Below are 8,763 nucleotides of genomic sequence, written 5' to 3'. Positions count from 1 at the left end.
GAGGAAACAGTGTTCCAAGAAGTTGTTGCTCAGCTACCAATGGACCAGAGGATTTTCATTGTTGCAGAAATTGTGCCACCTGCAAGTCCTCCTGTGCAAGGTTCGTTAAAAGTGCTTTTACTTGTAGTTGACATTAAAAAGTGGTATGGCAAAAAACAGGACTAAGAGATTCATATACTAGGGGTGTGCAAATATTCGAAAACTTGAAATAACGAATCGAATAGCATTCTATTCAATTCAGTACTCGAATCTAATGGTGCAAATTCGAAATACCATATAATTTTAGCATATTTTTGGAACAATCAGCAACGACGAAAAATGTTAGAAGGAACAAGTCGTTAGAACAGTGAACGGTAACATTTCCTGTTTTCATCTTTGAATTACCCAGATGCACACAGCCAGAGAAAGATAGCAGTAGCAAGAAAGAAATAGAAATAAACAGAGACAAAAATGAGATAGGAAAAAAAAACAAAGAAAAAGACAATGAAAGAGAGGAAGAAAGAGAAAAAGGCCCAGCTTTGTACTTCCTTCGTGCTTGGCATCACTAGTGCGAAGCTGCCTTATTTTTTTTAAAAAGCTTTTGATAAAGTACCACCTTGAATGCTGTAGTCACTGCTATATTTCAGCCTGCAGTTACAAAATATTTCAAATTGCTGCTGTATAGGAGCTTGCCTTAGTTTAAATAATCGTGTTTTTTTTTGTTTTTTTTTTGTCGGTTAGAAAGAACCGTAATGTCCCTTTGTTGACACTTGTGAATGTTTGTTTCAAATCAAATGTCGAATTTTTGGACAGTTTTGAAAATTGCAAACTTGACCAGTCTAGGGCTGCTTTGAAGATGGTTGTCTTACAACTTGGAAGAACTGTTCGAACAGTATCTAATTTGTATTCATATTTGATTTGGTGTCATCACTATTCGATCCTTATTCAATTGGTTCTAAAATTCACTATTCGCACACCCTGAAGGAAATAAAGCGTCCTGATGTGTAGAAAAAGGGGTTTATTTACAATAAACCGCAGCCTGACTCCGTGGGTTGCTGCTGTTGTGCACGGTTCCAAAGCACGAGAGAGTTCTGTTCTTTGTCAATCTTGTTCCTACAAACTGCCCTGCGTGCAGGTGAATGGGGGTGATTCCACGAGAGATCGAACATGCCTGTCCGGTCGCAATTTTTGTTTTGCCTGGGTTTTTTATATGTTATGTGGGCACATTCAGAGTGCGCGGAACTGAAAACTTTATTTCCAAGAAACGCTCCCAGCGCGCCAAAGAAATATTTGAAGGTGGGGGCGCGTGCCTCCTGTTTTTGCTCACTGCAATGTTTTCGGATTTCACGGCCGAATTTAGCGCGAACTATAAACGATGTGTCGAAAATTTCTTTTGCTGGTTTTAATACGCATTGCTGTGACTTACATCCATGCTTTTTTTATGCCGTCCTCAAAAAGAAGAAAATGTGAAAAAATGGCAAACACGGCCGAAATCAAAAAAGGGTCCTAAGTTTGAGGCGCCTTGGCGCCTTTACTATTTCAAACAGAAACTTGAAAACAGTGTCAACTATAGAAAAGAGCTTTTGCAACATTCATACTGAAGATCAGTTTCCTATGGGCAGCTGAAAAAAAGAAAAAAATAGTTAAAGAAGTGAGTTTTTTCAAAAAAGTACATTTTCAAAAAATAAAATAAAAAAAACTCCGGTCTCAATTCTGACGGCAATTTTTTATCGAAGAGCACTTATGTCAATTAACACACGGTCTTAATATCATATGTCCTCATTTGCTTTGTTTACGAGATATAACTGGCCAAAATGACCCTTGCTGTGAGTGCTCACTTCAGTGCGACTGATAGTTGTCATCAGCTTGCATTGCACTTAAATCTAGTTTTAATTATTTTCCTGCAGTAAAACCTTGCTCTGGTGTCTTGTCGTCAAGAAAAATGTATTCTCAAACTTTAATTGTGTCTAGCGTGTGGGGGGGTGGGCTGTTGCCGCTCTCTAGAGGCCAAACGCGTACGCAGTTTGCAGCTTACAACCTCAATTTACCCCGCCAGTATTCGCTAATCAGAAGCACGCGAGACACCGCGAACATATGGTTTAGGTCACTTTGTCAAAACTCTCCTTGCACACAGAATAAAGCATCTGTATGCAGTGAAGGCCAACTTAATCTGCAACTAAATGCCACAATCTGCAGGCTCGCTGTTATGCAGTTGTTTTCTCACTGCCTGCTTGCTTCCCTTCCATTACATGCATTGTACGCTTTAACCATCTTCCCCATTCGACGCACACTGTGCCTAAACAACATTTGTAAAAAAGTTAGTTCAATCATTTCCGAGCCGTTTATTTCACTTCCCGCTATCACATGTTTTCGGCGTCGCAGATAACGTCTTCCTGTATCATCTCGACCTTTACCTCAGCGTTTCAACAGCCAGAAAACATGCGGTGCGGCATGATTAAGCCATGAGTGGCCGAAGCTGCCCAATTGATGATGTTTTGTTGCCACTTTACTAAAGTGCTTTCCCATGTCGAGGACAGCAGAGGTCATTGGTGGCACCAGAAGGACATAACCCTTAGTTTTGACAATGAGTGCGGCCTACAAATTAAATATTACAGCCCAAAGCATTTAGACACCCTTAGTCATAAAATGTTAAACCGTAAGCAGTTCTGGAAAGGCATTCATGACAGCTGCGCAGATGTGAGATAATTTGTGCGGCGCCGTTCAGTATAAACGTTTCGACTTGCTCTAGGTCTAGCTGTTCACTACACGCGATGCGCGCGGCCCATGGCTACGTCCGATTGTTCTGTGCCGATTATTTACGCGTTCACAAAAAGAAGATTGCTGAGGAAAACGTCTTCGTTGCGCAAATTTTTTTTTCTTTGCTCTTTTTGTTGTTGCCTACCTCCAGAAGCTACTGTCATAGGCTGAGGATCTTCGCGACACCTGCGAGGTCTGCTTGCATTGCTTTAGGCTCCTCAAGGAAAACCTGTCAACATCTAACCGCGATGAGGTAGACCAGGCATCCCTTCAGGAAGAAGAAGCGGTTGATATCTTGAACAGGCGCGCCCATCTTTCCTCTGATGATTGTAGGCGAGGTTGTAGGCGGCAAACTGTTTACACGTGAGCCATTTAGAGGGCGGCAGCAGCCCACTTTTGCACACGCTAGACACAAATAAAATCTGAGAACACATTTTTCTTGACGAAAAGCCACCAAAGCAAGGTTTTGCTGCAGCAGAATAATTAAAACTGCGATTTACGCACAATGCAAGCTATTAACAACCATCAGTCGCACTGAAGTGAGCACTCACAACAAGGGTCACTTTGGCCAGTTATATCTCGTAAACAAAGCAAATGAGGACATATGATATTAAAACCGTGTGTTCATTGACATAAGCGCTCTTCGATAAAAAATTGCCGTCAAAATTGAGACCGGAGTTTCTTTTATTTTATTTTTTGAAAATGTACTTTTTTGAAAAAACTGGCTTCTTTAACTATTTGTTTCTTTTTTTTGCGCTGTCCGTAGGAAAATGATCTTCCGTATAAATGTTGCAAAGGCTCTTTTCTATAGTTGACACTGTTTTCAAGTTTCTGTTTGAAATGTTAAAGGCGCCAAGGCGCCTCAAACTTAGGACACTTGTTTGATTTCGGCCATGTTTGCCATTTTTTCACACTTTGTTCTTTTTGAGGGCGGCATAAAAAAAGCATGGGTGTAATTCACAGAAATGCGTATTAAAACCAGCAAAAGAAATTTTCGACACATCATTTATAGTTCGCGTTAAATTCGGCCGTGAAATCCTAAAACGTTGCAGTGAGCAAAAACAGGAGGCACGCGCCTCCACCTTCAAATATTTTTTTGGCGCGCTGGGAGCGTTTCTTGGAAATAAAATTTTCAGTTCCGTGCACTTTGAATGTGCCCACATAACATATAAAAAACCCAGACAAAACAAAAATTGCGACCGGACAGGCATGTTCGATCTCTCGTGGAATCACCCATGGGCGTTTAACGGTAGTTCCACTCGGTAGTCTATGGAGATCTGATATTCGAAGAATGTTCCATAGAGGTCTGGGCTTTCTCAACCCTTGTAGGAGAACGAGTCGCCCTTTTTAATTCTGTAGTAAGATGGCGCTAAGCTGGAGCTTTGCTTCGACTTTGAGGCATGTTGTAGTAGCCACGCTGTGATGCGGTCAGTAGAGTTTGGCATACAGTGTGGTGGGCATTCATGTTCTTCATAAGCAAGCCCTTTGGGTCCTGTTCGCCAGACAAGGCCAGATTCATGGCCGGAAGCTCCTCTTGTTAAATATTCAGATGGGTTCTTCTTCATCTTTACTGTGGAAGAATCCAACATGCTGCGTGTGTCGTCTAGGCGAGAGGTTGCCTGAAGCGTGAAAGTTTGGTGTTGCTTATTCGCAGTTCTTTGCTGAATGAATTCTGCACCATTTCCCGGACTAGACGACAATACATCTGTGTCAGGGTGCCATACCAGTCCCAAGGCTTTCGGTACTCTTTTCAATTGTTTGAGTTGTAACCGCGGAGGTTGCGTAGATTGCATGCTAAAGCGTAGGTTGTTTGAAGCCCATTTGTTCAGTTTCATAGATGCACTTGAGAATATCTTCATGGCTTCTGACTGCAGCTTGCACGTGTCTTCGACGGAGTCTGTTTCATTGTTTTCCTCCTGGGTCTTCTTATGTCCATTGAATTTTGTTCCCATAATTTCTAAATCACTGGTTGTCTCTTGTGATCTTATGGTCTGTTACTGCCACTTTCAGTACAATAGCCTCATTGCAGTGCATGAAGATAGCACAAGAGGTGACTGGTCCATGTAGAGCCCAGCCTAGTGTGGTCTCGACGGCTTTGAGTCGGTTGTCCAAATTATGTACGTTTCCCATGACAAATGACCAGTACAAGTCTTTGCCGATCAAGATGTCGACAGCGTTTGGGCTTTGACCTTGATCGATGTCGGTGAAGTACTAAATAGCCTTTGTGTTTGAGCTTGTCGATGAAATCTCAACTTGTTCGTGGAATGGATTGGCGGCTGATCATTGTCATGATTAGAGCTTTGATTCGCAGTGACTTGCAACCACCTACTGAACTCAAAGTGACAAACGCGCTGGTAGGTGTTCTCGTCATGTTGTCCTTCAAGATATCCCTCTGCAAGACTCTCGTGATTGAGTGCTCGACACTGCGGACCCGAAGGTCGCGGCGGCTGCATTTTCGATGGAGGCGAAAATGTTTGAGGCCCGTGTACTTACATTTAGGTGCACGTTAAAGAACCCCAGGTGGTCTAAATTTCCGGAGCCCTCCACTACGGCGTCTCTCATAATCATATGGTGGTTTTGGGACGTTAAACCCCAGATATTATTATTATTATATGAGTGCTCGACAATGTTCATTCCCAGCCAATCGCTTAGTCGCGAAACTGCACTGACTGCCTCTATCGAATAAAACTCAAACTAGGCATTTACTTTCTGGGCCGGCTGCCTAAGCAACAGCTGTTGGAGGTATACACACCGTTTGGCATTGCCAGTTCCAGTCACCTCCAGTTGCATTGGTTTTGGTAATGTCGGGACCGGTAGTCAAGGTCATCATCAGAGGGTCGCACATTGTTTCTGCATGGTGCTTATTGCACTTTGTACATTTAACCTTTCACCTGCAATCTTTTGCTAACTGATGTTGCAAGGTACAGCGGAAGCAGCGATCGGCTCTTAGTAGTCGTTTTTCTTTTGCTCAAGAGGAATCTGGAAGTCTCACTGCTCTGTATAATGGGTAGTCGAGTTGCAGAATAAGCAGGCATTCTCTTGAGGAACTGGTTTGCAGATGAAGCCAAACACTCCGTGGTTGAATGTTGAGCCACGAAGAGGATGTCGTGATACTGCGAAAACCTTTAACTTGGCCCTTTGACGCATCCTCCTTTACAGAAACATATGGGACTGTTCTTTCTCGAGTCTCTGTTTCTGTTTGAATAAAAAACAGCAAGGACTTATTGCTCGCCTTCTGTTCCTGACTGTGCTTTCCTTGTTGGCCTGTGCTTCCACCTTGTCCTCTTTTCTCTGAACCTTGACGTTCAGTGGTTTTGTTGAAGTCGAGGGCTATGCTGTGAGGAAGCACTGTCAGGAGGATGGTGTACAGCATCAGTGGCGTAAATAAAAAAAAAATGAGAAGGGGGGACATCTCGTCATGGTAGCAATTTTTTTTATAAATATAGGTGTTATTTTTACTTATATAAAATTAGATATTTTTTGAAATAAAATTAAATGGTGAGCATGGGTGCCCAGCTCACGTAATTGCATTGTTTTATTGAACCTTCTCTGAAACCGGTCGAACGACAGTTGCAGTTTCAATTGTCTCACACAGCAGAGGGGTATTGAACACAGGACCTACACACTACAAAATAAACAGGCATTACAGAAAGTTCAATGCACTATACTTAACTGCCAAGCAATTCAAACATATGATGTTTGAAAAATAAATCTGAATTGGGGGGACATTTGCAAATGGTGCCCCCCCCCCAGGCACCCCCCCCCCCTCCCCCGGGATTTACGCCAGCGTACAGCATTGCGGAATAATTGTCTTCCAATACACCGAGAGTCTTGAGGGCGCACGTCTGGGACTGCACCATGTTGTAGAGGTATCGAAGTCCTCGAAGATCGTTGAAAGATTCCACTGGTTGCATGTCGATGAGTCACTGCATGTGAGCCTGAATTATCACATCAGGCTTGGCAAGGCGCTGTTTCAGAATGTCCAAGGCTTCACAATAGCAGCTTGCAGTTGCTGAAAGTCCCGTGATCGCCAGTGCCGCATCGCCGGTAAAAACCGAACGTAGATAGGTGAACCTGTCTACGCTGGAGAGTCCATTGTTGCTGTGTATCAGCTGACTGAACTGCTCCCAAAAAGGTGTCCACAGTGAACCAATGGTTGGTCATCGAATTTCATTAGGTCGATTTTCGGAAGTTGGATAGCGGGCTGGGCGTGCGTTGCACGGGTTCGGTTGACAGTAGTGCACGCTTCTTGGACTCCTGAAGTTGATGTATCCGATACCAGAGTTTCGCAGACGTCACTGTGGCTCGATCATTGTAATCCACAACCCGGTCAAGCTCTGCCTGAGCTTCCATGGTTGACAGCAGAGGGACGATGTGGGAGTCAGTTGCTCTCAAGTCGGTGTGAAGGTGTTTGAGGTGTTCGTTAAGGATGCAAAGCTCCTCTTCTGTAACACTGTCTTGAGTGAGCATTGCTTCTATCTTGGTGATAAGGCGCGTTAATTTCAATCTCTCGGCTTTGCGCTTCAGCTTGAGTGTTTCCATGTTTCGATGAGTTTCGGCACCACTTGAAGGAAATCAAGCCTCCTGATGTGTACAATGAGTTTATTTACGATAAACCACAGCCCGACGCCGTGGGTTGCTGCTGTTGCGCGTGGTTCCGAAGCACGAGGGAGTTCCTCTCTTTTTCGTCACTCTTGTTCCGACACACCCCTAACACATACCCATATTAGAGCTGTATGGGCTGTGCATTGTGTGTCCTTGTTTTTCATTTTACCTCTCCAAGCAAAGAAGGAAATCATTTCTGCCATGCATTTCTTTTCTGGCTTCACTAATTGTGGGCTAAAAGTGCCTTCATAGTGCAATTTGGAATTTCATGCATCAATTATACAAGGGTAGGGGAACTTAAGGACTTGTTTTTCTTTGTTAGACACAGCTAGACACAGCCTGAACTAGAACCAACAGACAATCAAGCCAAGGAAAGTATACGGGACGTTATTTGTAGTAATTATGCTATAAATGTGAAGAAATTCAAGTGGATGAAAAGAAAACTTGTCACCGGCAGGGACTAAATTTTACAAGTGTTGTTTATGCATAATAATAGGCTAGCTTTTATGTTGTTCATGTTGCCATAGTTCTACAGCTTAGCAAGCAGCAACTTTGAAACATGCAGTTTACATAACAGGCTTTATTGTGAAAGTGTAGTGTATATATACGTTGAACTGCACCTGCACAGTTGAAACAAAATTGAGTCATATCCATAGGCCGGCAAACTCACTCATGAGTCGACTAACTCACTCAGATCGGACCGTGAGTCTGAGTGAATCCAGGTGAGTATTATTTTGGTGAGTGAGTACGAGTGAGTTCAGCTGAAGAAAATTTTAGTGTTCGAGTCCGAGTGAGCCCTAAGCACAAAATATATTTCTTGGGTCAGTCTGACTGAGCTCGACCTTGCATTGCCGACCTGTTGTCCTATCTACTAATCTTCGGCATTACTAAGAGACTTATATCGGTGTACATTTATACTCAAGTCTATTTACACATGTCAGTGCACGAGTGTTCATGTGCCACCTCAATATTTATTGAACAGAGGCGAGAGTTTTTTTTTGGGGGGGGGGGGGTGCCTTGACCTCCCCCTCGCAAACTCTTTCATGGGAAGTTCTTGATAAAATGTCTTGTGTGAGTCGCTTATTTCATAAAAATGTCCTTACTGGATTGAAACCACTTATATGTATTTGAAGGTACAAGATCAAAAGGCACATCGTAGAGCACTGATTATGTGGGATATTGCCGTTAAAGCGCAATTTTAATTTTACAATAACGGGCTCATGAGTTGACTCACTCAGGCTCACTCAAACTCAGGTCAAGCCGTGGGTATGAGTTTGAGTGAGTCTGGCTGAGTCATATGCTGGTGAGTTTAAGTCCGAATGAGTCCGGTTGAGAAATTCAGTGAGTCTGAGTGAGTCTGGTTGAGGAAAATTTTGGTGAGTCTTAGTACGAGTGAGCCCTTAGAGCAAAGTATATTTCTTG

This window comes from Rhipicephalus sanguineus, chromosome 11, assembly GCF_013339695.2.
Source record: "Rhipicephalus sanguineus isolate Rsan-2018 chromosome 11, BIME_Rsan_1.4, whole genome shotgun sequence".
Lineage (NCBI taxonomy): Eukaryota > Metazoa > Arthropoda > Arachnida > Ixodida > Ixodidae > Rhipicephalus > Rhipicephalus sanguineus.
Note: the sequence above shows the minus strand (reverse complement) of the source record.